General features: G+C 41.8%; 1 long non-coding RNA gene across 1 annotated transcript; it reads left to right on the top strand.

Moving 5' to 3' along the window:
* Positions 1 to 3,449: 3,449 nt before the first annotated feature.
* On the top strand, positions 3,450 to 10,452 carry LOC126982936 (uncharacterized). The gene is made up of 2 exons (XR_007735437.1): positions 3,450 to 4,807; positions 4,963 to 10,452. It is a non-coding gene; the product is annotated as an uncharacterized LOC126982936 (long non-coding RNA).
* Positions 10,453 to 27,403: the final 16,951 nt, after the last annotated feature.

The raw sequence follows: 27,403 nt of genomic DNA, 5'->3' as shown, positions 1-27,403 counted from the left end.
GAACGCTGTGTTACCTATGTTGTGTGCCTCCCTTCCTCCTCCCTTCCTTTTTCTCCTCCCTTCCGGTTTCTCCTTCCTTCCTTTCTCTTTCCTTTTTCTTCCTTTCCTTCCCTCGTTCTCTTGGTTCCTTTTTCTTCTCCTCTCTTATTCCTGCACTTTTCCTCCCTTCTTTCTCCTTTTCCGCATCTTCTTCCACTTCCTCCCTTCTTTTCCTATCCTTACTCCCCTTCCTTTCCTCTTTCTCTTTTCTCATCTTTATCTTCCTTTCTATTGTCTTCCCTTTCTTTTCCCTTCTGTTTCCTTTTCTCGGTCTTTCCCCTTTCCTCCCTTCACTTTCTCTCCTCCTTCTCTTTTTCTTAATTTTACACCCTTCTCCTCTTCATCTTTCTTTAACCCTCTCTCTCCCTGTTCTCTTTCACTCTTATTTCGTTCTCCTATCTCCTGTATCTTTCCTCTTTCTCTCTTTCCTTTCCTTCTCCAATTTCGCTTCTTCCTCTTCTTCTATTCTCCTTTCTCCCCTATCTTCCCTATTCTATTTTTTTCCTACTCTCCTTTTATTTATTTCGTCCTCTCTAATCGTTCCTTGCCTCCTCTCCTCACCTTCTCTCCATTCCTTCCCTTCCCTTCTCTCCCCCCTCCTCCATTCCTTTGCAGCCATTCCTTCCTTCTCTCCCCCTCCCTCCACTTTACCTCACAGCCAATTGTTCCTTTCCTCCTCTCCTCACCTTCCCTTCATTCCTTCCCTTCCCTTCTCTCCCCCCTCCCTTTACCTCACAGCCAATCAAGCGGGCAGGTATGAGGGACGGGCAGGTGATCAGGTAGGAAGGGATGACTGTACTGATTGTCCACCGTACCTGTGCATAATTTACCTCTACCTGCTGATTGGATGGTTCGGGCAGGTATTTGGTGGCAGTCCGTCTCACCTTATTTCTTCTTCCTGGTATGATTAGTTGACCTAGAGTTTTATTTTTGTTTTTAGTTTTGTTTGTTGAGGTTTATTTATTTTTTTGCTGTTGTTGGTTGCAAGGTGTTATTGGGGGGGGGGTGGGGGTTGACTGTGTGTGTGTGTGTGTGTGTGTGTGTGGTTATGTTTTCCTCATTTATCTTATTGTTTTTCTTCTTCTTTCTCCTTTAATTCCTTTTTCAAGTCTTCATATTTTTCTGTTGTATTTCTCTTCCTCCTCCTCCCTCCTCCTCCTTCTTCTCCTCCTCCCCCTCCTCACTCCTCCTCCCCTTCCTCCTCCTCCTCTTCCTCCTCCTCTTCCTCCTCCTCCTCCTCGCCCAGGTGACCCCCAAAGGCCATACCTGTATAATTCATTACACCTGGCCCGCCATGGGAGGTGTCCCGCTCAATACACACACACGTGCTTCTCCGTCCCCCCTTTCCCCTCCCCCTTTTCGCCTCCTCCTCCTTGTTCCCATCCCCCCCCCTCCTTTCCCTTCTTCCGCCCTCCCGTCACCTCCTTCCCTTCCTGTCTCGTATTGTTGGTGGTATGAAGTTGGCGTTGTTATTATTACTCTTATTATTATTATTATTATTATTATTATTATTATTATTATTATTATTATTATTATCTTTTATCTTTTTTAATATTACCAATTTAAGGAAGTTCTTGTATTTTTTCGCTCTCTTATAATGTTTGTACACAGAGAGAGAGAGAGAGAGACGGAGGTAGGAGTCTAATATTATCAACAAGCGGGTAATATTTCATGTGTTCTTATATTCCTACTTCGCTCACTTGATTGCACGGCTTTGAGAGGGTCGCGCGGAGTAGTTCTTTTGTTGTGTAGTGACTGAGGAGACGCGTCATTCTTGTTCGGCGTCGAGGTGTTGCGTCAATCGATCATTTACGACGTGGTGTGTTGTTGTTCTCTCGTCTTGAAGGTCATGACTCCGGGGACGGGCTCTGTTTAACCGTGTACCAGCGACGGGCCACATTTTTTTTTTCTCTTTTTACAGCTAAGGAGACAGTTCAAGGGCGTAAAGAAAAAAAAAAGCCCGCTACTTACTGCTCCTGAATAGAGGTTAAAGAATATAAACCCCCCAAAATAGAGGATTCATAAACTGATCACAAATGCGTTGATATATATTATGAAAAGGTTTGCGTGAGTGGTGATTTTTTTCTCATTATTCTCGCTTAGAGGGACCTTTAAGAAACATGATCCCTGCAGCTACCAGGTTAAGCGCGTCTGTTTATTAGTCTATGTATCCTGGGAAACGGAAGAAGGTAAAGAGTAGCAGCTGTGGACTTGTTGGCTCTCGTCTTGAGGGTCATGACTCCGGGTGAGCGTCTGTTTTTTTTTTTTTTTTTACAACAAAGGAGACAGCTCAAGGGCACAAAAAAAGGAAACAATAATAAAAAAAAACCCACTAAAAATGTGTTCATCCTTTTCTCACGTAAGATTTTAGATGCTATAAAGTATTAGTTCTTTCATTTAACAATCAGATTAAATTCAGACGAAATAAGTTACATAAGTTTCAAAGCGCAGGTGGGACTTAGGGTGGGCTGTGTATAGCCGTGTGTATATTTAGCAACCCATTGCCTCCTATCAGACTTTAGATTGAAAAGAGTTCCTCCATCTTTTCGTGCTGAGAAATTAAAAGCTTGTCTCTCCTCCGTGTATGACTTTAGAATGAAAAGAGTTCTTCCATCTTTTCGTGCTGAGAAATTGAAAGCTTGTCTCTCCTCATTTAGTGATCTGTGTGTGCCACGTAACAATGTCAGATTGAAAAGAGTTCTTCCATCTTTTCGTGCTGAGAAATTAAAAGCTTCTCTCCCCATTTAGTGATATGTGTGTGTGCCACGTAACAAGGCAAAAAGTCGCGGCTCTCCTGTCTTTTTGAACTATCAAAGTCTCTCAGACAAAGTAACCAGTCATTTTAGTTTCATTACGCGAGTGGGAGGAAATGTCAGGTATTAAAATTCTACTACCATTGTTATCGCAGTTGTTCTCCGGGGCAATTAAAAAGTCCTTTTGACACTATGAAAGTAATTCTTTAATGTTGTACCAAAGGGTCTCTCCAGTAAAGGTCACAAAAGACGTCACAGAAAAAAGTATTAAATAGGTATAAATATGTCTGCAGCCAGTGGCGGAATCTTGATTGGGTAGATGTGTCGTAAACTTAATGCGACTCTTTGTTGATTGAAAATGGAGTACATGAAAGCGATTGTATACACGGACAAGAAGACTCGATGAAGTGTTCTGATTTCATAACCTGGGAAGAGGAAATGAAGATGTTAGAAGCGTATAGACGAAATGTTAACGTGTTGAGCTTAACCCGGTAGCAGCGGGGATCATGTTTCTTAAAGCCCCCTCTAAGCCAGAAAAATGAGAAAAATCATCACTCACACAAACCATTTCATAATATATATCAAAGCATTTGTGATCAGTTTATGTATCATCTATTTTTTTGGGGTTAAATCATGGCACAAAATTTGGCCCGTCGCTGCTACACGGTAAAGCCACAAATTTGGCCCGTGGCTGCTACATGGTAAAGCCACAAATTTGGCCCGTCGCTGCTACACGGTAAAGCCACAAATTTGGCCCGTCGCTGCTACATGGCAAAGCCACAAATTTGGCCCGTCGCTGCTACACGGTTAAAGGTTGATATAAATGGAAAGGTTTGAGTTGAAAAGAAATACAAGAAAAGGAAAGTATACATAGACTCGAGATTCAGAAAGTGTCTGAATTTCTTAACATCGGAAGAGGGAATGAGGCTGTTGAAAAGTGAAGAATATGTTGAGATAAAAGATGAAAATAAAATAAAAGATTTGAGTTAAAAAAAATACAAGAAAGGGATCGTATACATAGACTGGAGGATTCAAGGAAGTGTCGGTGTATCTTAACATAGGAAGAGGAAATGAGGCTGTTGGAATCGTATAAACAGATGAAGAATATACTGAGTTTAAAGGTGGAAAGAAAAGGAAAGACTTGGGTTGAAAAGACATACATAGAGTGGAGGATTCAAGGAAGTTGTGGTGTATCTTAACATAGGAAGAAATGAAGCTGTTGGAAGCGTTTAAACAGATTGCGGGAGTCTTGAGCTTAAGGGCGTCGACATAAAGAAAGATTGTGAGAAGAGCGGCATGATGTAGAAGAGAAAGTACGCGTTGATAAAGTCTATAGATAATGCTGCTGTTGGAAGCGTAGACGGAATAATCGAGGGTGTTGATCTTAAAAGCAGAAATAAAAAAAAGATTAAGATGTGTGGCAAGATGTAGAGGAGAAAAAAAAGGAATATTGAAGAAGTACACACAAAAATGAAGGTGCTGGAAGTGTATATATGGGAATGAAATGTTGAATGTAAAGATGGAAATAAAAGGCAAGGTTCTCGAAAAGTGAAGCAAGTTGTAAAGGAGAAAAGTAAATACGGACACAGTAGAGAATAAAAAAATAACAGACGCCTTAAGGGATGAAAGGAAGGAAGTCCAAGAGGGAAGACAGAGATGAAAGGAAAGATTCTAAAAAGGAAGCAAGACGTAACGAAGGAGAGGGAAAGATAAGAGATAGAAAGATACAGAAATATACAGAAAGATAACTTCCAGGCACATCGAGGATTGAAAGAAAGAGAGCTCGAGGAGGAAGTTGTATAGATAAAAGGAAATACATGTTCAGAAAACGTAGAAAGTTGCAGAAAAGGGGGTTGAAGATAAAATTTGAAGTGTAATATTAGAAATGCAGACATATGTATTGATAGATTAAATGAACCCTGAGCATCAATAGTATAAAAAAAAGGTTAATTAAGAGATGTATAAAAATGGAGAGTATAAAAAAGGAGATCCCAAGAAGTGTGTGATATAAATAGGTATAGAAAGGAGGGCAAGGCTTTGACGGATAAAAAAAAAAGCTTGAGGATAAATAAATAAAAGGAAAAGTTGAAGAAAGTGAAAATATAAATGTTGAAAAATATAAAAAAAAGTAGATATTACGAGAAGTGTGTGATATAAATAATTATAATAGGTATATAAAGGAGGGCAAGGCTTTGACGGATAAAAAAAAAGCCCGAGAATAAATAAATAAAATGAAAAGTTGAGGAAAGTGAAAATATAAAAGCAGAAAAATATATAAAAAAAGGAAATATTACGAGAAGTGTGTGATAAAAATAATTGGTATATAATGGAGGGCAAGGCTTTGACAGATGAAAAAAAAAGCCTGAGAATAACTATATAAAAGGAAAAGTTGAAGAAAGTGAAAATAAAGGAGTAGAAAAATATAAACAAGGAGATATTACGAGAAGTGTGTGATATAGAGAGGGACATATTTTTTTATAGTGAGAGCAAGGCTTCGATAGATGAAAAAAAAAGTTCAGAGAGGGATGAAAATAGAAAAATAGAAAAAATATCCAAGAAGTGGCTGATAAAAAGTATTTGATAGAAAGGGAATTAGTTAGTATTTAATGATAATGGACCAAAGAAAATGATTATAGGAAAGAAAAAAATAGATGTTGGAAGCGATTGCAAGAGAAAATATTAACGCTTAGAGGTCACGAGGATAGAAAAAAAAATGAAAAAGTGATTAATAGAAGGGCAAGTATAAGTATAGAATGGTTCAAAGAAGATAGCGTAAAGAAAAAAAAAGATAGATATTGGAAGCGATTGCAAGAGAAAATATCAACGCTTAGAGGTCACGAGGATAGAAAAAATAAAAAAGTGATTAACAGAAGGGCAAGTAGAAGTAGAGAATGGTTCAAAGAAGATAGCGTAAAGAAAAAAAAAGATAGATATTGGAAGCGATTGTAAAGGAGAATATTAACGCTTTGAGCTCACGATGAAAGAAAAAAATGAAAAAGTGATTAATAGAAGGGCAAGGAGAAGTAGAGAATGGATCAAAAAAGATAGCGGAAAGAAAAAAAAGGTAGATATTGGAAGCGATTGTAAAGGAGAATATTAACGCTTTGAGCTCACTATGAAAGAAAAAAGTGAAAAAGTGATTAATAGAAAGGCAAGTAAGAGTAGAGAATGGTTCAAAGATAACGGAAAGAAAAAAGATATATATTGGAAGCGATTCAAAAAGAAAATGTTAACGCTTAGAGGTCACGAGGATAGAAAAAAAAATGAAAAAAAGCGATTAATAGAAGGGCAAGTAGAAGCAGAAAGGGGTTCAAAAAAGACTGCGAAAAGAAAAAAAAGATAGATAATGGAAGCGATTGCAAGAAAAAAAATATTAACGCTTAGAGGTCACGAGGATAGAAAAAAAAATGAAAAACAGTGATTAATAGAAGGGCAAGTAGTAGAGAGTGGATCAAAGATAGCGGAAAGAAAAAAAAAGGATAGATATTGGAAGCGATTGTAAAGGAGAATATTAACGCTTTGAGCTCACGAGGACGGAAAAAAATAAGCTTTGTCAGAATAAAGGTTTCCCAGAAGAGGACTAAAGAGGATGATATGGATGAACAGTTATAAAGTGTAAGAGTTATATCATAGGCGATACAGAAAGGGCACAAACATATTGAAGTAAAAAAGAATATGAACAGTTCCAGTGCCAGCGTTGAGAGACTATACTATTCACCTCCTTGTATTTATCATTTTAAGGATCGTATTCATAAACATAAATTTGACAAGGCCTTCGTAGGAGTTTGGGGCATTTCCAGGGGTAGTTTTATGACCTGGATGTTAGTTTGGCCCTTCTTCTCTACCGTGAACCTAAGGAAACACTCATTAGAACCCGATTACTCTCCTTTTTGACCTCTGGAAATAGTCGTTGTAAGAGTCAAAAGCGCCTAAGTATGTCAGCCTAAGCCTCAAACTCTCGTATACCTGCACAGATAACGAAAGAAAAATTATTTATTGATGTTTGTTCGTTGTTTTGCTTTAGTTATCGGTCAGAAACTACGAAAATGCATTGCGATGAGACTATGAAAATGCAATGCGCTGAGTACGATAATTTGACAACGCTGAACAGTTCCACCTTTTCTTCACTTCGCAAGGTTGCCATTATTTCTTAACCTCGCCCTTTCCCACGTCGTCCAGAACACCTTCATTGCTTATTTTGCATCCCAGGTGTTTGGAGACGAAGAGAACGGGCTTAGCGGACGCAGAGACAAGGATCTGAATAAGACATTGCAGGGAGAGTCCGTTCTTGTGAATGCGTGAGAATTGACAGACGTTTGAAAAAAAAAATAGGAACGTGAGTGCAAAGATAAAAGAAAAATGTCATGTAACGAGTAGAAAGGTGTTAACAGGTGTAGAGAAACGGATCGGGAGAGCAATTACAAAGGAGGATACACGAGAAATGGCAGGTATATAAAACGATCTAAGAGGAACGCGAGTGAGTGCAGAAATAAATGAAAATATAAAAGTTCCAGTAGCAGATTTTTTTTTTTTTGTCATGGAACGAGTAGACAGGAAAACAGTAAAAAGGTGTTGGCAGGTGTAGTAGAGAAAAAGATCTGGAAAACAAATTAACAAATAGGATACGTGAGGAAAGGCGAATGTTTAAAAAGGTAAAAGGAACGAGAGTGTGTGCAAAAATAAAATGAAATATATAGTGTCATGTAGGAGAAAGGTGTTTACAAGATAAGAGGATCTGAGTAATACATTATAAAGAGATAGCTGGTCTTTGGGATGCTTGGGGAGAGACAGGTGATTAAAAACAAGGTAAAGAGAAGGGGAGGTAGGTTCACACCGGCCGCTTCGCGCAGGGGTGACGTCACGTGAAAGAAATTTGTGGTATATGGTCGGCTGCCGGCCGCCATATTGGTACGGCAAATATTAGCGCGGACGTCTAAAGAAACGTGTGTAATTTAAAGTTAAAGAGAATGACAGGTAGCCTGGTCTATACTCGGTGATGGAGAACTAAGGTCTGCGACCAACAACTAATTTCATATCAGTGTTTATTCCTTTAACGGCATGTAACGACTACACACAAAGGCAACAGAATCTGCTCGAGAATAAGATTTGTCTTAGTATTTTTTTTCATCACATTTCCATCCATTTCTTTCTAAGTTCTTGATCTCTTGGCAGCCGATGAAACCGTATATTACTGTTTCCTTTCACAGAAACTGATTGACAACCGCGCACAATACAAACAGTTGGCACAGTGAAAGAAAACACACTTTCGCTAAGTTTCCCATTGAGTGAGTGAGGAGCTCAGGTCTAGAGGCTGGTGCGCGCGAGACTGACCTCTCCTCCATGCCCGGACCCCTCAGTCCTTCTTTCACCTGACGTCATGCGCAGAAGAGACAAATTTAGGCACCTCCCCCCCCCCTGGTGAACCTACCTTCCATTCTCTTTACCTTGCTTAAAAAAAGAAAGGAAAAGACTAAAAGAACGCGAGTGAGTGCTGAAATTAATGAAGAAAAAAATATAGCGTCAGTTAGTAGAAAGGTGTTTAAAAGAGAAGAGAATCTGAATAATAGATTACAAAGAGATAGCTGTTCCTGAGGACGCGTGGGGAGAGACAGTTGTTTAAAAAGAGAAAGCAACATGAGTGACGGCAAAAAGAATAAGGGAAAAGGTTTGAGGGAAAGAGTAGAAGGGAAATGACAGGAAAAGAAAAGGAATGGAATTACAAGTTACAAAGAGATAACAGTCAGAGTGTAAGTGATGAAAATAATGTCGGGGAACGAGTAGACGGGTGTTGACCTTTCGGGAGTAAACTAGACATAAAGCAATAAAATAGACAAGTGGAAGGTCGATGACAAAAGGATAAAGAAACGTCTTCTTTCTAACACCTCTCCTTATTCCTTTCTCAGCCTCATCCATCATTCCTTTTCCTCCTACTCCTTTTCACCATCTTCGCCTTCTTCTCATCCTCCTCTGCTCCTTCTTCCTCTCCATCATTCTTTTCTTTTCCTCCCTCCTTTCCTCCTCTACCTTTCTACTTCCTTTTCATCATTTGCGCCTTTTTCTCATCCTTCTCTCCACTTTTCTTCTCATTCCCTCACTCCCTTTCTCCTTTCCTTTCCCACGCTTTTCTCAATACTCTTCCTCTCATTACTAAAGCAAGATCTAAGTGGCTAAGTGTCCCGACAAAGTGGACGAAGGTGTAAAAGAGATAATTACAGGTGTTGAGAAAGCAGGTGAGGTGGTTGTTTTTAAATGTTGCTGAGAATACGCGAGGCTTTAAAATATAGTCGCGTGGAAATGTCACGAAAAAAAAAGAAAAGAAATGTGGGACTAGAGTACAAGGTGAGGTATTGCAGGAAGAGGAAGTAGAGCCGTCGAAATGTTAAAAGAACTAATTAGGGTTTAAAAACGAAGAAAAATCGAAACCTCACGAAATAAAAGGAATGGTAATTTGAGACTAGAGTACTAGGTGAGGTATTGCAGGAAGAGGAAGTAGAGTCGTCGAAATGTTAATTAAAGGGATGATTTGAGTTGAAAAATGCAGAATTATCGAAAGGTCACGAAATAAAAGGAATGAAAATGTGGGAATTGAGTGCAAGGGGGAGATATTGCAGGAAGAGGAAGTAGAGTTGTCAAAATGTTAGGTAAGGGATTGATTTGAGTTGAAAAATGTAGAATTATCGAAAGCTCACGAGATAAAAGGAATGAAAATGTGGGACTAGAGTACAAGGGGAGGTAATGCAAAAAAGAGGAAGTAGAGTTGTCAAAATGTTAGGTAATGGACTGATTTGAGTTGAAAAATGCAGAATTATCGAAAGGTCACGAGATAAATGGAATGGTAATGTGGGAATTGAATGCAAGGGGAGTTATTGCAAGAAGAGGAAGTAGAGTCGTCGAAATATTAAGTAAAGGGCTGATTTGAGTTGAAAAATGTAGAATTATCGAAAGCGCACGAAATAAAAGGAATGAAAATGTGAGACTAGAGTGCAAGGGGGAGATATTGCAAAAAGAGGAAGCAGCGTTGTCAAAATGTAAAGTAAAGGGATGATTTAAGTTGAAAATAGAGACTTATCGAAAGGTCACGAAATAAGTAATTGAAATGTGGGAATGAGTACAAGATGAGGTACTGAAAAAAGAGAAAGTAGAGTAGTCCAAATGTTAATTACAAGACTAAATCGAGTTGAAAAATGCAGAATCATCACGAAATAAAAGGGAAATTGGGTGCGAAGTGAGGTACTGAGGTACTGCAGTAAAATGTTCCTCTTATCCGAACTGGTAGCGTACTGGGCCCACATTCACCGCGTGATGGACGACGCGGGTTCGAATCCCCACGCTACCACTCGGATTTTTCAGTCACAGCCGAGTGGCTTAAAACTACCCACATGCTGTCCTGAAGACCACCCATCAACCCGGACTCTAGAGGAAGCCGTCCAAGCGAATCAAGAACGAGTTCCGGGGGGCAGCATGAGCCAATGGAAGATGGCGCCACTATAAACACTCGCCTGCGCCAGAACGGGCTGGGCCGACCATCAGGCCCCACCTGGAAGAAGCCTTGGGCCGACCATCAGGCCCCACCAGGAAGATGCCTACCGGCGCAACAGGCAACGACGTAAAAAAAGAAAAAAAAAAAAATCCAGAAGGTTGCCAGTAGTGACGCAGAAAACATAGAGACCTCAGCATGTTATTGAAAAGACTGCGTAGGACTATCGAACGCCGAGCCATGGAAACGCCACGGCAAAATAACGCCGTACTATAAGGTGAAGAATAGAGTAGAATAGTGAATGGAATAGGGGATAGAATAATGCTCGAAGAATGTAATCATGGATGGAATAGGGGATAGAATAGTATTGGGAGAATAGAATCATGAACGGAATAGAGGAAGAGATTAGTGTTGGGAGAACAGAATCATGAATAGAATAGAGAAATAGAATAGCGTTGGGAGAATAGAATCATGAATGGAATAGAGGAATAGAATAGTTTTGGGAGAATAGAATCATGAATGGAATAGAGGAATAGAATAGTGTTGGGAGAATAGAATCATGAATGGAATAGAGAAATAGAATAGTGTTGGGAGAATAGAATCATGAACGGAATAGAGGAATGGAATAGTGTTGGGAGAATAGAATCATGAATGGAATAGAGGAATAGAATAGTGTTGGGAGAATAGAATAATGAACGGAATAGAGGAATAGAATAGAGTTGGGAGAATAGAATCATGAATGGAATAGAGGAAAAGAATAGCGTTGGGAGAATAAAATAACGAATAAGAGTGTTCGGAGGGCCTGAAAACGCATTAAACACTATGTATGTAAAGACGCCATAGGAAAATTAGATCAAAGATTAAAAAGAAAAATGAACGTATCAATATATCACGAATAAGAAAAGTAAAATAGTTGAGGCTAAGTGCAAAGTGGTGGGCGGTGGCTACTAAAATATAGCAGTAAAGCGGTTAAGATGTGGAGAAACGGAAACTGTAGGAGAACGTGCAGGTTGTCAAGAATCCACGCAGCGTTTTATTGAAAATGTCACGAAGATTGTAATTGAAGGGCTTGAATGGAGGATAATGGAAGGCGTGCAGTGGAGAATGCGTGTCAAGCTGTTGATGCATTGTAGAAGATTTTAAGACTTGAATGGAAGGCAATGGAAGGTAGTAAAGAAAATAAGTCAAGGTGTCGATGTGTTGATGAGAGGAGAGAAGGTTGAGTTGAAGCGCGAAGGAGAGCCAAGTTGTCGATATGTTGAAGCAGGGAAGAGTAAAGGTAGATCTGAAGAGCAAAGGAATGGCAAGTCATCGATGTGTTGAAACAGAGAAGAACAAAGGTAGAATTGATGAGTGATGGAGTGAAACCTGAATATTCCTCGAAATATCACGTCACGGAAAGTTAATAATGGAAGGGTTTGAAGTGACTATATATTTAAAACCTGCAGGTGGGGATAGGTGAGCCTAATAGGAGAGGCTTCGCTTTTGTTGAAATACCACGAGAGAGAAAGAGGAGGGAGGCATGTTTGAAGTTAGAAAGAGTTAATATTTTAGAGTGTACAAGTGAAGTAAAAGACTATAAAAAGTGAAGAGAAAAAAGGATTGTTGTAGATGGACAGGATAATTATAATTGTGGAATGTAAGGAGAACACAGTCCATTCTGTTGAAATACCACGAGAGAAAGGAAGGCTAAGGGAAGGCTTATATAAGGAAAATGAAATAGAGGTTTTTGAAGCCTGTAAAAAGCATATAAGAGGTAAAAGGACGTATGATAATTCCAGGTGTGGAAAGGAAAAGAACAGAAACTATTTTACTGATGAAATACACCAAAAAAGAGGACAGCTTAACAAGAAATTATCATGGAAGTTATTAAGGGCGGCAGAGCTGACGCGAGACAGCCACTGTATCACCTCCACTGTCCTCAGGTTGCCCGGCATTAGGTAACTGGTTTTCCGGCAGGTGGAAGGGAAAACAAGGAAAATTGTACCAGTTTATAATGAACAGTACCACAAAAATTAGATACTTCCCGACACGTACAGCATGCAAGCTATAATTATGATCCTCTCACAAAGAACAAAGAAAGGACAGGCAACCAACGGCGTGTGACTATTGTGAAGAACGGAGGAGTACAATATGACCTTGACAGTGAGATGATTGTGTAAGAGGGCGTGGCAAAGTGTTGTTGTCGGTGTAATTATTGGTTTTGTTATTATTATTATTATTATTATTATTATTATTATTATTATTATTATTATTATTATTATTATTATTATTATTATTAGAGTTCTAGTAGAGTAGCAGTAGTAGTAGTAGTAGTAGTAATAGAGTTCTAGTAGAGTAGTAGTAGTAGTAGTAGTAGTAGTAATAGTAGTAGTAATTGTTGTTGTGAAAGTATTGAAAATATGCCACACTGACATTCTTACCTTCATTGCTTATATCTAAAAATAAAAAATAAAATAAAGTAATGGCCGCTGTGGACAAGAAAACTGGTGTAGAAATATAGTATCACTTTGCTGTGGAATGCCGAGTCGATACAGCAATGACATTACCGCCGCGCCAACACCAACACAAACATGTATTTTTACCGCGCCGAAACTTGCAGTGCAATAAACAATACGAGCGTTAGAAAAAAACAACACGCAAAAACAAACTTCCTTATGGCAGAAGTAGTAGTAATAAGAAGGTATGGAAGATGAGAAGAAAAAATGAGAGAAAAAAAAAAAAACTTGGAGGAGGAGGAGGAGAAGGAGGAGGAGGAGGAGAAGGAACAGGTGGAAGAGAAAGAGGAGGAGGAGGAGGAGGAGAAGAAGGAAGAGGAGGAGGAAGAAGAGGAGGAGGAGGAAGAGAAAAAGGAAGAGGAGGAGGAGGAGGTGGAGGAGGTGGAGGAGGAGGAGGAGGAGGAGGAGGAGGAGGAGAAGGAAGAGGAGGAAGAGGAAAAGGAGGAGTAGAAGTAGAAGAAAAAAAAGAAGGAAAACGAAAAGAAAACGGAAAGAAAGAAAAAGAAAAAGAAAAAAGAATATATGTTCCTTTATGATGACGTTTGCGTGTTCGAACATACTAATCTAGTCCTTGGAAGTTGTTGAGTAATGTAAACGTGGCTGGCTGCGTCCGTAGATTTTACCGCGTCACTGCCTGGGTAGCGCTCCGCTTGTAACACACACTCTTGGAACGCTGGTGGCAATCTTGTGGAAATCTTGCTAATAAACCTTCTGCTTATCAGTCTACTTGGCAGGGCAGTTACTGAGACTTCGTTGTTGAACTAGTACTGGTAAAATATTGTGTATTAAAAAGAATTTGTTACGTAGGCTCCAGAAAACTGTTTAAACTTTGTGGATCAGACTAGGCGATAGAGGAATCGTTTGTTTGACTTGAATATAGTAAAGTATAGGGAATATAAGGCTTCGCTGAGGGAATGGCAAAGGTAGGTTAAACGAGGTTAGGTTAGATATGGTGAGGTTTGGTAAGGCAAGAGTCTGGTTAGGGTGACGGTAGATTGATATTCTAGTAACTAGGAATGACGGGAAAGTGTGTGTGTGTGTGTGTGTGTGTGTGTGTGTGTGTGTGTGTGTGTGTGTGTGTGTGTGTGTGTGTGCGATGTACCCTTAATTATTGATCTGTCTGATTTTTTTTGTCTTTCTCTATTTTTTTTTGTGTATCAATTAAGCTTCCTCCCTCACCCTTTCCTTCCCTTACACCTTCCCCTCCTCCCCCCTCCTCTTCCTCCACCCCTACACCCCTCCCTCTCCCCTTCTCCTTATACTAACCTTCCTTCCTCCTCCTCCTCCTCCTCCTCCTCCTCCTCCTCCTCCTTCTCCTCCTTCCCCTCGCATGTTTCGTAATTCCAAATAGATCACCACTAGAATATTACTCTCTCTCTCTCTCTCTCTCTCTCTCTCTCTCTCTCTCTCTCTCTCTCTCTCTCTCTCTCTCTCTCACTCTCTCTCTCTCTCTCTCTCTCTCTCTCTCTCTCTCTCTCTCTCTCTCTTCCATGACATGAAAATATTATATCATCACTTTTAGGCATTGCTCTCTTCTTTTTCTCCTCCTCCTCCTCCTCCTCCTCCTCCTCCTCTTCAGCCACCGCATCCTTCTCCACCGCATCCTTCTCCTCCTCCTCCTCCTCCTCCTTCCCTCTCCCTCCTCCTCTTTCATATCTTCCACGAGTTCCATGGAAGAGGTGGAGGGAGGTGACTGAATGAAAAATAATTAGGAATCGGTACCCTCGCCTCCTCCTCCTCCTCCTCCTCCTCCTCCCCCTCCTCCTCCTCCTCCTCCTCCTCCTCCTCCTCCTCCTTTTCGTCACTCCTCTTTATGAAAAAATGTCTCTCCTATCTACTTTAGTTTCTCCTTCCCTTCGTTTTCAATAATTTATATCTTCCCTTTTTCCGTCCTCTCGCTCTTCTATCATCTCTCTCTTCCATTCTTCCTTCTTTCCTTCGCCCCCCCCTCTTCACTTCCTTACTTCCTTCACTTTACCTCTTTCCTATATTAACCTGCCTTTTGAAACATTCTCTCTCCTCCTTTCTTCCCTTCTTTCTCCCCTCTTTCCTCTCTTTTCTCTTTTCCTTCTACATTCTCCCTTTTTCTCCTCTCTCCTCCTCCGCTTAGCTTCTCCCTTCTTTGCAAACTCGTGCATTTTTAGTATTCGATCTATTCCTCTTTCATCCCTTTCTTACTTCCTTCTTCACTCTTATGTTTCCTTCTCCTTCCTTTTTCATATTCTCCACCCATATCTTTTCAGTCTTTCATTTCCACTCTCCTCTCTCTTTGCCTTCTTTCCTTCCCCTTTTTCTTCTCCTTCCCTTCCCTTCTCCTTCATTTCTCTCATTCTCCTTTCCTTCTCCTTCATTTCTCTCCTTCTCCTTCCCTTCTCCTTCCCCTCCCTTCTTCATTCCTCTCCTTCCCTCCCCTTCTCCTTCATTCCTCTCCTTCCCTTCCATTCTCCCCTCCTTTCCTTCTTCATTCCTCTCCTTCCCTTCCCCTTCCCTTCCCTTCTTCATTCCTCTCCTTCCCTTCCCTTCCCCTTCCCTCCCTTCTTCATTCCTCTCCTTCCCTTCCCTTCTCCTTCCTTCTTCTTAACTTCGCATCTCCTCCCTATTCACCCTCCTTCTCTCTTCGCCTTCCTCAGGACAACAACACTGCCCGTCTATTTGTCTCCCTGGTAAGATTGGTTATGTGATTGCGAGCTATTTCCTGGAAGCATAATTATTTGAGTCTTGTTGTGTGGGGTTCAGGTGGTCTTGTGAGGTAGGGAGAAAGGGAGTGGGAAGAGGAAGGAGGAGGGAGGGGAGGGGGTAGGGGACAAGGGAGATAGGAGGGAGGGAAGGAAGGAGGGGAAGGAGAAAGGAAGCGAATGAGGACGAGGGGGAAGGAAGGGGGAGGAAGGAAGGGCTGGGTGGAAAAAAGGGGAATGGAGGTGGTTAAGCTGGTGTGGTGGTGGTTGTGGTGAGAGAGAGAGAGAGAGAGAGAGAGAGAGAGAGAGAGAGAGAGAGAGAGAGAGAGAGAGAGAGAGAGAGAGAGAGAGAAACCGCGATCTCTTCCCTTTAACTCATTTCAGCTCATTCAGAAAGAAATAAGTAAATAAATGTGAGTTACGGAAAACATGCAAAATATTAAATAGCATACGAATATATTAGACATCAAAATATATTATCACTTCTACTTCTACTACTTCTACTACTTCTACTACTACTACTACTACAGGAAGAAAGCACCTGACACGAAGATAGTAGTAGTAGTAGTAAAAGTAGCAGTAGTAGCAGTAAGCCTCGCGTAGCACACAGCAGGGCGGAAAGTCGATCATTCAGACAGAATAAACAAGGAGTGGCTATTTTAAGAGGCGATGGGAACACATGACGCGGCGTTAATAATGTGTGTGTACGTGTATATATGTGTGTGTGTGTGTGTGTGTGACATTTCTGATACATTTACCTGCCACTTTTATTCCCTTTGAGCGCACACACACACACACACACACACACACACACACACACACACACACACACACACACACACACACACACACACACACACACACACACACAGATATGCACAAAAACATATTATAATTAAAATAATTTTTATCTTATACTGGTAATAAAACTAAATAATGTTCATAATACTGAAATGAATTATGTAATAACCATGATAATCATAATGCAGTAAATATAATAATAATATAAAAAGGTAGTAATAGTAATAGATATAATAGCAAGAATTGCAGGAAAAGATGAGAGAGAGAGAGAGGAAGAAATATTACGATGAAAAGGAGAAGGAAAGAAGCGGATGAAAATTCTCCTCGTGTATAACAAAAACAGTAGCAACATGAATATAAATACGCTTTAAGTATGCCTTTTTATATTAATTTTAGTTTAGTTTATCATTTTGAAACCACTGCGAGTTTTTTTCTTCATTTTCCTCTATCACTGTGAACTAGAAATAGCATAGAACAGCCAGGAAAACAGCAATGATGATAATGATGATAATAATAACAATGAAAGGAAAAAAAATAATGTAAAGATAATAAAAACAAAGATTACAAAAAGAATGACTCTAAAAAGAGCAATAACAACAACAACAACAACAACAGCAACAACAACAATAATAAAAACTATACGCATAGTACTCGGAGAGTGCACACCTCTGCCAAAGATCGTCCTGAAAATTGGTACGGGCATCAACTGTGATCCTATGTATCATATGGACGCATATGTTTCGAAATTTGATGAAATTCTTTTTATTTTTTTAGAAACTTTGACCTTGGACGAACTTTTCGAGGTCAAGGTCAAAGGTCAAAGTCAAGGCCATGCAAAATGCATCATATGGAAACATTTGTTTCGAAATTTGATGAAGTTCTATTTTTTTGGAAACTTTCACCTTGGGCAAACTTTTCGAGGTGAAGGTCAAAGGTCACGGCCATGCAAGGTGCGTCTTTCCACGAGCTAAAATATGAACCAAGTCTGAAGTCTCTACGATGAAGAGAACCGAAGTTATGGCCAAATAATATGTGAATCTGACGTTTTGTGCGACCTTGACCTTGACCTTTGACCTTTGACATAAAAAAAAATAATAATGGGTTCTATTCTGGAGGGTCACGAACCTTCCCTGAAAAATTGGTTGAGATATTCGCAAAATTGTGCACGGGAGACTTAATGAACAAACAAACAAACAAACACAAACAGACAAACAAACAAATAAACATACTAACCGAACCGAAAATATAATCTCCTCCAACTTCGTAGGCGGAGGTAATAATAATAATGATAATACGTCCTAAACAATGCGAGTGGAGGATTATATAAACACAAACAGGAAATACGAGTTGAATTTACCTCCGCATTTGTCGAGAGAGAGAGAGAGAGAGAGAGAGAGAGAGAGAGAGAGAGAGAGAGAGAGAGAGAGAGAGAGAGAGAGAGAGAGAGAGAGTAATGAAGTTTGCATGGCTCTCCCTTATTTGCTGTGTCTACCGTTCTTGTTTACCTAATTTGGTCATCTCTTTTTCGGTGTTTGTTAATCCCTTTGCCTCTGTGTGTGTTTGTTAGTCCGTTTGTTTACCTGTGTTTTATTGGGGTATACTGCTCTCTCTCTCTCTCTCTCTCTCTCTCTCTCTCTCTCTCTCTCTCTCTCTCTCTCTCTCTCTCTCTCTCTCTCTCTCTCTCTCTCTCTCTCTCTCTCTCTCTCCAAGGACAGGTGGAGGAAGGGGGGATTAGGAGGAAACTTGTGGTTGGGATTAGTGGGGATTAATTATGTGAGGCCTGAAGGAGAGGAGGGAGAGAGGAAGGGAGGGAGGGAGGAGGAAAGGGAGGGAGGGGAAGAGACTCGTATTGAAGAGAAAATGAGGAAAGAGGAAGAGGAGGAAAGCGGCTTTTGGTAGAGACAGGAGAGGAGAGAGAGAGAGAGAGAGAGAGAGAGAGAGAGAGAGAGAGAGAGAGAGAGAGAGAGACCTTGACATACAAAATTCATAAGCTCACAGAAAATAGAGTGAGAGACAGAAATCCAGAGAGAGAGAGAGAGAGAGAGAGAGAGAGAGAGAGAGAGAGAGAGAGAGAGAGAGAGAGAGAGAGAGAGAGAGAGAGAGGTGACACAGGTGTTGGTCGAGCGCCTGCTGCGAGGGCTGGACACCCAGAAGGCGACCGGCCCCGATGACCTCAGCCCGCACCTGCTGAAGCAGTGTGCCCACGAGTTGGCTGCCCCTCTCACCACAGTCTTCTCTGCCTGCCTCCGGGAAAACACCTGGCCATCGGCGTGGAATGAGGCTCTGGTGGCTCCCGTCCACAAGAGGAGCTCCAGGTCTGACCCCAAAAACTACCGGCCCATCTCCTTGCTGTCTGTGGTGGGGAAAGTGTTCGAGAGGGTCGTGGCAGACGTAGTCTGTCGCCACCTCAAAGACAACTACCTCCTCTCGGACCAACAGTATGGGTTCAGACCTGGCCGGTCCACCTCCGATCTGCTGATGCTCCTCACCAAGAACTGGCAGGACGCCCTTGACGACGGCCTGGACACTGTCGTGGTAGCCCTGGACATAACGGGTGCCTTTGACAGTGTGTGGCACGGAGGTCTCCTTGAAAAACTCCGTGCTAAGGGCATTCAAGGCGACCTCCTTCAGCTCCTGGGAGACTACCTTCAAGGAAGGACCCTCCAGGTTGTCGTCAACGGGCAGACGTCCGACTCCTTGCCAGTGGAGGTATCAGTGCCACAGGGCTCAGTGCTAGGGCCAGTTCTGTGGAACACATATGTGGACAACCTTCTCCGGCAGCTGCCAGCAGTTTCAGCTTACGCTGATGACTGCACTCTCTCCTGCACCTACCCCCGACAAGACAGTGGGCGAGCTGCTGACGAGGTCACTCAGCAGCTGAAGGTGCTACAGGAGTGGGGTGCCCGCTGGCAGGTGACCTTTGCCCCAGAGAAGACCCAGGCAATGGTGGTCTCTCGATTCCCCACTGCCGGGCCAGCAGTGGAAGGGAAGCTAAGCTTTGGTGGCGTCCCCCTCCCTCTCCAGGAATCCGTCAAGATTCTGGGAGTGGAAGTGGATCGAGGGCTACGGTTTGACAGCCACATCAAACACATTGCCCAAAAGGCCTCCCACAGAGTCTCATGCTTGCGAAGGGTGGCCAGCTTCCTCGACAAAAAAGGGAGGCTGTTGCTCTACATGGCCCAGATACGGCCTTACCTGGAGTACGCTGCCCTCTCTTGGATGTCGTGTGCTGCCTCGCACAGCGGGAGACTCGACGCCATCCATAGACGGGCACTGCGACTGGTGGATGCGGCAGACCCCCCAACCGGGCAGGAAACTCTCAGCTCCGTCGACTCCTTGGAGCACCGCAGGGACGTAGCTGCTCTTGTGGTGTTTCACAAGGCACAAGTGCAGGGAGTGCCACATCTGGTGGGCTTACGCCAACCTCCGAGAGTCACCACGCGGGACACGAGAACGGTGCTATCCCGTGGTGACGCAGTGGAGGTGCCGTGTTCCCGTACCAGCCAGCACCAGCGCACCTTTTCGGGAAGAGTCTGCCGGATGTGGAACATGTTCACGGCCTGTGTACCAAACATCCAGATGAACACCCAAAAAATAAAACTGTCGGCCCACCACTGGAGGGGCTCACTCCCCACTCCACTGACACTCGTGGTGGAGCAGTGACACGAGTGTAGTGTGCAGTGCGTTCACATATATTCTGTATTGTATGTTTTTTTTTATAGTATATATATTTTTTATAGTTTATGTAGTTATTTTTTATATAGATTTTATTCTGCCCTTTGAATAGGCAGCACACGACAGTGCACCTTTGGGTATGCAAATAGTATACATTTGCCTATGTTTAAATAAATAAAAGAGAGAGAGAGAGAGAGAGAGTTCAAATTCAAATTCAAATTCGTTTATTTCCACAGGGTAGTATTTATTACACATTAATGAAATAGCCATATGTCTACAAGTCATCCTTAGTATAATACAGAATATCTTGAATAGCATATCATAGAACATGAATGAAGAAAATTGTTTAAATAAGGGATTCCTCATGACGTCAAAATACCTATAAAAAGTAAAATATTGCCTATATAAGACATAGTCTTTGATAGAATTAGAATATGCATAGAAAAGATTGTAGAAGATGTCTATAGGGGTAAACTTAGTAAAATAAAACTACCTAAAAAAAAAAAAAGTGTAAAGATGCATACGAGACCTAACCTTTGATAAAAATAAAACATACATAAAAAGTTATTGCAAGGGATGCCTGTAAGACCTAACCTTAGATAAAAAAAAATAATAATAAGACATGCATAGAAAGTGAATGTAAGACATGCCAATAAAATCTAGAATTTGATGAAAAATAAATGACATAAAATGTGAGTGTAAAACATACCAATAAAATCTAAACTTTAATAAAAAAACAAATGAAACAAAATAAAATAAAGCAGACGTAAAAAGCGTATAAAAAGTGAGCTGGAAACCATACATAAAAAGTGACTTTAGTATAACAGAAGTAGTGAAGCATTGGCAGTAGTTTCGTCAACATACTAAAAACATATTAAAATGTCAGCATTAGTTATCCTTCGGGGGCATCTAGAATAGTTATCCGTCGGGGGCATCTAGAATAGTTATCCGTTGGGGGAATCTAGAATAGTTATCCGTCGGGGGCATCTAGAATAGTTATCCGTCGGGGGAATCTAGAATAGTTATCCGTCGGGGGCATCTAGAATAGTTATCCGTCGGGGCCATCTAGAATAGTTATCCGTCGGGGCCATCTAGAATAGTTATCCGTCGGGGGAATCTAGAATAGTTATCCGTCGGGGGCATCTAGAATAGTTATCCGTCGGGGGAATCTAGAATAGTTATCCGTCGGGGGCATCTAGAATAGTTATCCGTCGGGGGAATCTAGAATAGTTATCCGTCGGGGGCATCTAGAATAGTTATCCGTCGGGGGCATCTAGAATAGTTATCCGTCGGGGGAATCTAGAATAGTTATCCGTCGGGGCATCTAGAATAGTTATCCGTCAGGGGGAATCTAATAGTTATATCATGGGGCATCTAGAATAGTTATCCGTCGGGGGCATCTAGAATAGTTATCCGTCGGGGGCATCTAGAATAGTTATCCGTCGGGGGCATCTAGAATATGTTTGGTGACTCTACTTTTAAAACAAGGAAGCGTACTGACAATAGTGACGTGGGCTGGGAGGGAATTCCACACTTTCGGGGCGTTTACTAAGAAGGCCCTGGCGCCAGAGTTTGTCTTTGTCCCGGGCTCTACCAGATTATTTATCTGCCTTGTTACGCTGCTTGTTGTACTGTGGACGGTGGGAAATGACAAAAGCCAAGCAGGGGTCATTTTGTTCAGGGATTTGTACATGGCTGTAGTGATGTCTAGAAAATGTTTTTGTTTTACTTTGAGCCATTTTAGTTCTCTGAAGGCTGGGGAGACGTGCTCATATTTTTTCATGCCACCAATAGACACTCGGGCTGCAAAATTTTGAAGTTTCTGTACTTTGTGTATAAGCGTAGTGTTGGTGGTTCCCCAGATCCTAATACAATAGTTTATCAGGCTTAACACAAGGGCTTGAACTACTGTTTTCCTCGTGCTTTTGCCAAAATTTATGCCTACTCGACCAATGTATATAAGTGTCCCCCATCACTGTCTTAGCCAGCTCGTTAATGTGTATATCGAAGGTCATGTAGCGGTCCATGTACAGGCCCAAGTTTTTAACATGAGCGCTGGGACGAATGCCGGTGCCATCAAATCGGACAACAGTGTCCTTAGGAATGTGGGGCAGCAATTGCCTGTTGCCGATGAAGATACATTGTGTTTTACTTGGATTGACGAGCAGACCTTTCCTGAGAAAATATTCTTTAGCTTTATCGAGTGTTGCTTCTGCTGCGTTGATAATAGTATTTAAATTTTCTATAGTGTCATAATGTAGAAATTGTGTCATCAGCATACTGGACTATTGTGCACTCTGTTATATAGTTAGCCATGTCATTGATGTATATATTAAATGAAATTGGTCCTAGAATGAAACCTTGAGGGACGCCATAACTAACGTTAAATTTTTGTAGATATTACAGTTTTGAGTTTGACAGATTGAGTTATGTTATGAAGGTAACTGCTGAGCCAATGGGGTTCGATGTTGAGCTTGGCACACTTGCTCAGGAGGGTACTGTGGCTTACACTGTCGAAAGCTTTAGACAGATCGCATAACGTTAGCAGCGATATTTTCTTGTTGTCCATATTATTGTAGATAGCGTCCGTTACCACCGTGAGAGCAGACTCGGTCAGCAAATTAGGACGGAATCCGTGCTGGCATTTAGAAAGAAAATTTTTGGTTTCTAAAAAAGATAAAAGCTGGTTTGATACAATTTTCTCCAAAATCCTTGATATTATTGGTGAAAGGGAAATGGGACGGTAATTATCAACATTGTTAGGATCACCAGTTTTGAACACAGGGATGACGAGTGCATGCTTCCAGGCTTGAGGGAACACACCGGTAACTAATGAAGTATTGATGATACAAGTTAAATAGAAGGCAATAATGCATAGGGCATCCTTGATAAACTGAAGCGATATGCCATCTGAACCCACAGCACGCGTTTCCTTCAGACCTTTGATTATTAATATCAGTGTGTTTGTGTCGTCTGGTTTTGGTCTGAATTTTGCAACAGTCTCGTTACATTCTGAAGTCAATCGGTCTATAGGAAGTATGTTGTTCTTTGATAAAGTCTGTTGTGTTGTGTCATAAGTGTTCTTTCCTATGTTTGCGAAAAAGTTGTTAAATTCTTTTACTTTATCGATAACACTTTCGTGGGTTTCAAACTCGCAAGTCTTTGAGCTATTTCTGTGACTGGGAACTATCTCCTTGATAACTTTCCAGGTGGCGGAGGAATCGCCCCTGCAGTCATTTAGTTTGTTCTTATAGTATTCCTTTTTGGATGAAGTAAGACAATCCTTTACAATTTTCCTCTCGTCAGTGTACTGGTGCTGCAGGTCAGTGTTATGCCTGTCTCTCTTCAGTTTGGTTCGAGTATCATCCCTTTTCTTTATGGCCTGCCGCAAGTCACCGTTGAACCAGGGAGCAAAAGGTCTACTTATTTCTTTGGTTACAACTGGAGCACATTTATCTAAACATTGTATAAAAGTATTATTAAATATATTTGTCTTTAGATCCACGTCATCTGTTTCCATTATTTGATTAAAAGTATGAGATTCCGACATAAGTATATTACATAAAATACCCTTACTGTAGCCCCCGAGGTGACGGAAAGTTCTCGTTAAAGGTTTGCGCTTCGGTTTATTGATATCGACTTCGATGCTGACTAGGTCGTGGTCCGCAATAACCTGAGGCACGACAATTTTAGTAAGGACAAGACTCGTGTTATTAGTAACCACCAAGTCTAGCAGTGTTGCAGATGTGGGCGTCACTCGAGTAGGTTCGTCAATCAATTGTGAGAGTTTATTGTTCCTAATGATACCACTCAGTCTATTTCCTTTTAAAAGTAAATCGTCATTAAAATCACCTAAAACATAAAAACCTTTCTTGCTCAAACATAATTGCCTAAAAACATCTTGTAAATACTCGAACGAAACAACGGGAGCCTTAGGGTGTCTGTAAACATACCCAATGATGATAGCTGGTAACATATGGCACTGAACACCCACCCATACGTCTTCAACTCTTGGCAGTTTCGGAAATGGTAGGTCAATGAGAGAGAGAGAGAGAGAGAGAGAGAGAACAAAAAATATATATATAATTAGAGAAAACAAAGAATGGACAGCAAAAGTTAAATGAAGAAACGAAATCTTGAGAAGAAAGAGAAGAAAAGTTTGAACAGGTAATGGAGGAAATGAACCGAGAGAGAGAGAGAGAGAGAGGCTCACCTTTCTCCCTCGTCTTGACGTGTGTGTGTGTGTGTGTGTGTGTGTGTGTGTGTGTGTGTGTGTGTGTGTGTGTTTTTAAACGTCTTGGCCTATTGTGCCGGTAGGCTTCTTCGCGGTGGGGCCTGATGATCGGCCCAGCCCGTTCTGGCGCAGGCGAGTGTTTATTGTGGCGCCATCTTGCATTGGCTCATGCTGCCTTCCCGGAGCTCATCTTTAATCCTAGAATCTAGAGTCCGGGTTGATAGGTGGTCTTCTGGACAGCATGTGGGTAGTTTTAAGCCACTCGGCGGCGGCTGAAACATCCCAGCTTGGTGGCACCGTCGGGGATTGAACTCGCGTCCTCCTGAACGCGGGGCCGTCTAGCTATCCGTTCAGCCAACGCCACACCTCTGTGTGTGTGTGTGTGTGTGTGTGTGTGTGTGTGTGTGTGTGTGTGTGTGTGTTTATCTCTTGGAATCAGGTTAATTGAGCACCTGTGAGCGAGGTAAGTAGTGTCTTGATTATCCTACTGAGAGAGAGAGAGAGGCCTTATGTACGTCTGTCTCTATGTATATGTGTTGTATCTCTCTCTCTCTCTCTCTCTCTCTCTCTTCATTAACACGAAATGCTGGGCTAACGTTGTATGTATGTTAAGGAGGGAGGAGGAGGAGGGAGGGAGGGAGGAGGGCGAGATGGGGAGAGAGGTGGGGAGAGGGAGGAATATTGGAGTGAAATGTGGATGTGTAATGTCTGCTCTCCCACCCCTCTCATCACCCCTCTCCTCCCTCTTCCTCTTTCTCCTCCTCCTCTTCTTCCCTTCCTCTTCGTCTCATTTTCCTTGTCCTTCGCCAAATTCTCTTCCCTTTCTCTTCTTTTCCTTTGTTTACCTCCTCCTCTTCTCCTCTCTCTCATTCCTTTTTTCCTCCTCCTCCTCTTCCTCCTTTTTCTCTTTCCTTCTTCTTCCCTTTCTTCCTCTATCCTTGTCCTTAGTTCTCTCTCTCTCTCTCTCTCTCTCTCTCTCTCTCTCTCTCTCTCTCTCTCTCTCTCTCTCTCTCTATCTCTCTCTCTCTCTCTCTCTCTCTCTCTCTCTCTCTCTCTCTCTCTCTCTCTCTCTCTCTCTCTCTCTCTCTCTCTCTCTCTCTCTCTCTCTCTCTCTCTCTCTTCCTCTACTTCTCTTCCTCTCCTTCTCTTCGTTCTCAGTTTACCAAATTTTCTTTTCTTCCTTCTCATCCCTCATTCTCTTTCCTCCTACTCTTCCCCTTTCTTCCTTTGTTTCCTTTCTTCTCTTTCCTCCTCCTCTTCCCCTTTCTGTTTATTACCCTTTTATTCGCTTTCTCCTCCTCTTTCCTTCCTTCTCTCTCTCTCTCTCTCTCTCTCTCTCTCTCTCTCTCTCTCTCTCTCTCTCTCTCTCTCTCTCTCTCTCTCTCTCTCTCTCTCTCTCTCTCTCTCTCTCTCTCTCTCTCTCTCTCTCTCTCTCTCTCTCTCTCTCTCTCTCTCTCTCTCTCTCTCTCTCTCTCTCTCTCTCTCTCTCTCTCTCTCTCTCTCTGTTTACCATCATCCTTTCCTCTTTTTTTCTTTGTCTTTGTCTTCTACTTCACTTTCCTCCTCCTCCTCCTCCTCCTCCTCCTCTTCCTCCTCTTCCTGAATCTCCAGTTTCATTTCCTTTCCTTCTTCTTTTTCTCCCATCCACGTTCTTCCTTGTTACCAGTTTCTCCTTCTCTCCTTCTGTCTCTCTTTCTTATCTCCAATTCCTCTCCATGTATCTCCTTTCTCTTGTCTTCTGCTTCTTACTATTCTCTCCCTTTTTGTCCTGTTTTTCTCCTTTTCTCTCTTCGTCTTTTCTCTGCCTCACAGCTCTTTTTTTCCATGTTTATATCTCTATCTATTTATATATCCCTTATTTTTAACTGCTTGCCTATTTCCCCTAACCTATTTCCCTCCTCCTTACTCTACCTTACTCTCCTCCTTCCTTCTTTTCCCTTCTTTCTCGTCTCTTCCTTTTCTTTCATCAGCTTTCATTTACTTTCTTTCCTCTCTCTTCCTCTTTCCCCCACCTCTCAGTCACTTCCTCCTCCTCCTCTTCCTCCTACTCCTCCTTCTCCTCTTCCTTCCTTCCTTAGCTTCTTTTTCTCCTCTTCTTCCTCATTCTCAGTTTACCGAATTCTCTTTTCTTCCTATATATTCCTCCTCCGTTTCTCTCCTTCTCTTCTCCTTCACATCTATCTTCCCTTCTCCTCATCCCTTCCTCTCCCTTCCCCTTCTTTCTTCCATCCTCTTTCTTCTGTTCCCCTTTACCTGTTCTCTCTTTCCTCCTCATCCTTTCCTCTCCCATTCCTTCTTCGTCTTCTTTCTTCTGTTCTCCTTCCTCTTATGCCTAACCTCTGTCCTTCTCTCTTCCTTACCCTCTCTACATCTCCCTTTCTCACATTTCACTTCATTTCTCATCCCTTCCTTTTCTTTCATTACCTTTCCTTCCCTTTCTCTCCTTTCCCCTTCTCTTTCCCTCTCCTCTTAATCACTTCTTGCTTCAAAATCTTATCTTTCCTCTCTCTTCCTCATCCCTTCTACTCCGATCCCCTTCTTTATTCCTTCCTCTTTCCTTCCCTCCTCCTCCTCCTCCTCCTCCTCCTCCTCACGTGCTTCGCCTCACTCAGTCTTCCTCGCCAATACCCAAAATCGTTAAGCCTTCACATGGTTTTAGGGAACTATGAACCCGCTCCTGACCTTCCTTTCCCACCTTTTTGCCTTCCTACCTGTTCCTTTTTACCTTTTTCTTGCCTGGTGTTAGTAAGGTGGGGTTAAAAAAAACTGCGCGTGGCCTCAGTGGTCGTCTCCGTCACCTGGTTTTAGGGAATTGTGAATGGCTTCTGATTTACCTTCATTTTTTTGCCTTTCTGCCTGTTCCTTTTACCTACGTCTTGCCTGATGTTATTAAGGTAAAGGTGATGGTGAAGTTGCTGGTATGTGCTGCTAGTTATGCGCGGCCTTAGTGCTCATCTCCGGCACATAGTTTAATTTTCTTCGTCTACCTTCTTTTCTTTCTTCCTGCTTTTTTTTTTCTTCCATATCTCCTCCCTGTTAACACATTTTACTCCTTGCTTTCTTCTTTGTCTTTCTTCTTCCTTCTCTACCTCCTCTCCTCTCTACTTTACGCCCGTCCTTCCTTCCTTTCTTCCTTCCTTCCTTCCTTCCTTCCTTCCTTCCTTCCTTCCTTCCTTCCTTAATTCCTTCCTTCCTTCCTTCCTTTCTTCTCTAATTCCTTCCTTTCTTTCTTCTTTCTTTATCACATCTAC

The sequence above is a fragment of the Eriocheir sinensis genome, chromosome 52 (genome assembly GCF_024679095.1).
Source record: "Eriocheir sinensis breed Jianghai 21 chromosome 52, ASM2467909v1, whole genome shotgun sequence".
NCBI lineage: Eukaryota > Metazoa > Arthropoda > Malacostraca > Decapoda > Varunidae > Eriocheir > Eriocheir sinensis.
The sequence above is the reverse complement of the archived record's forward strand: the minus strand, read 5'-3'. Positions and strand labels throughout refer to the sequence as shown.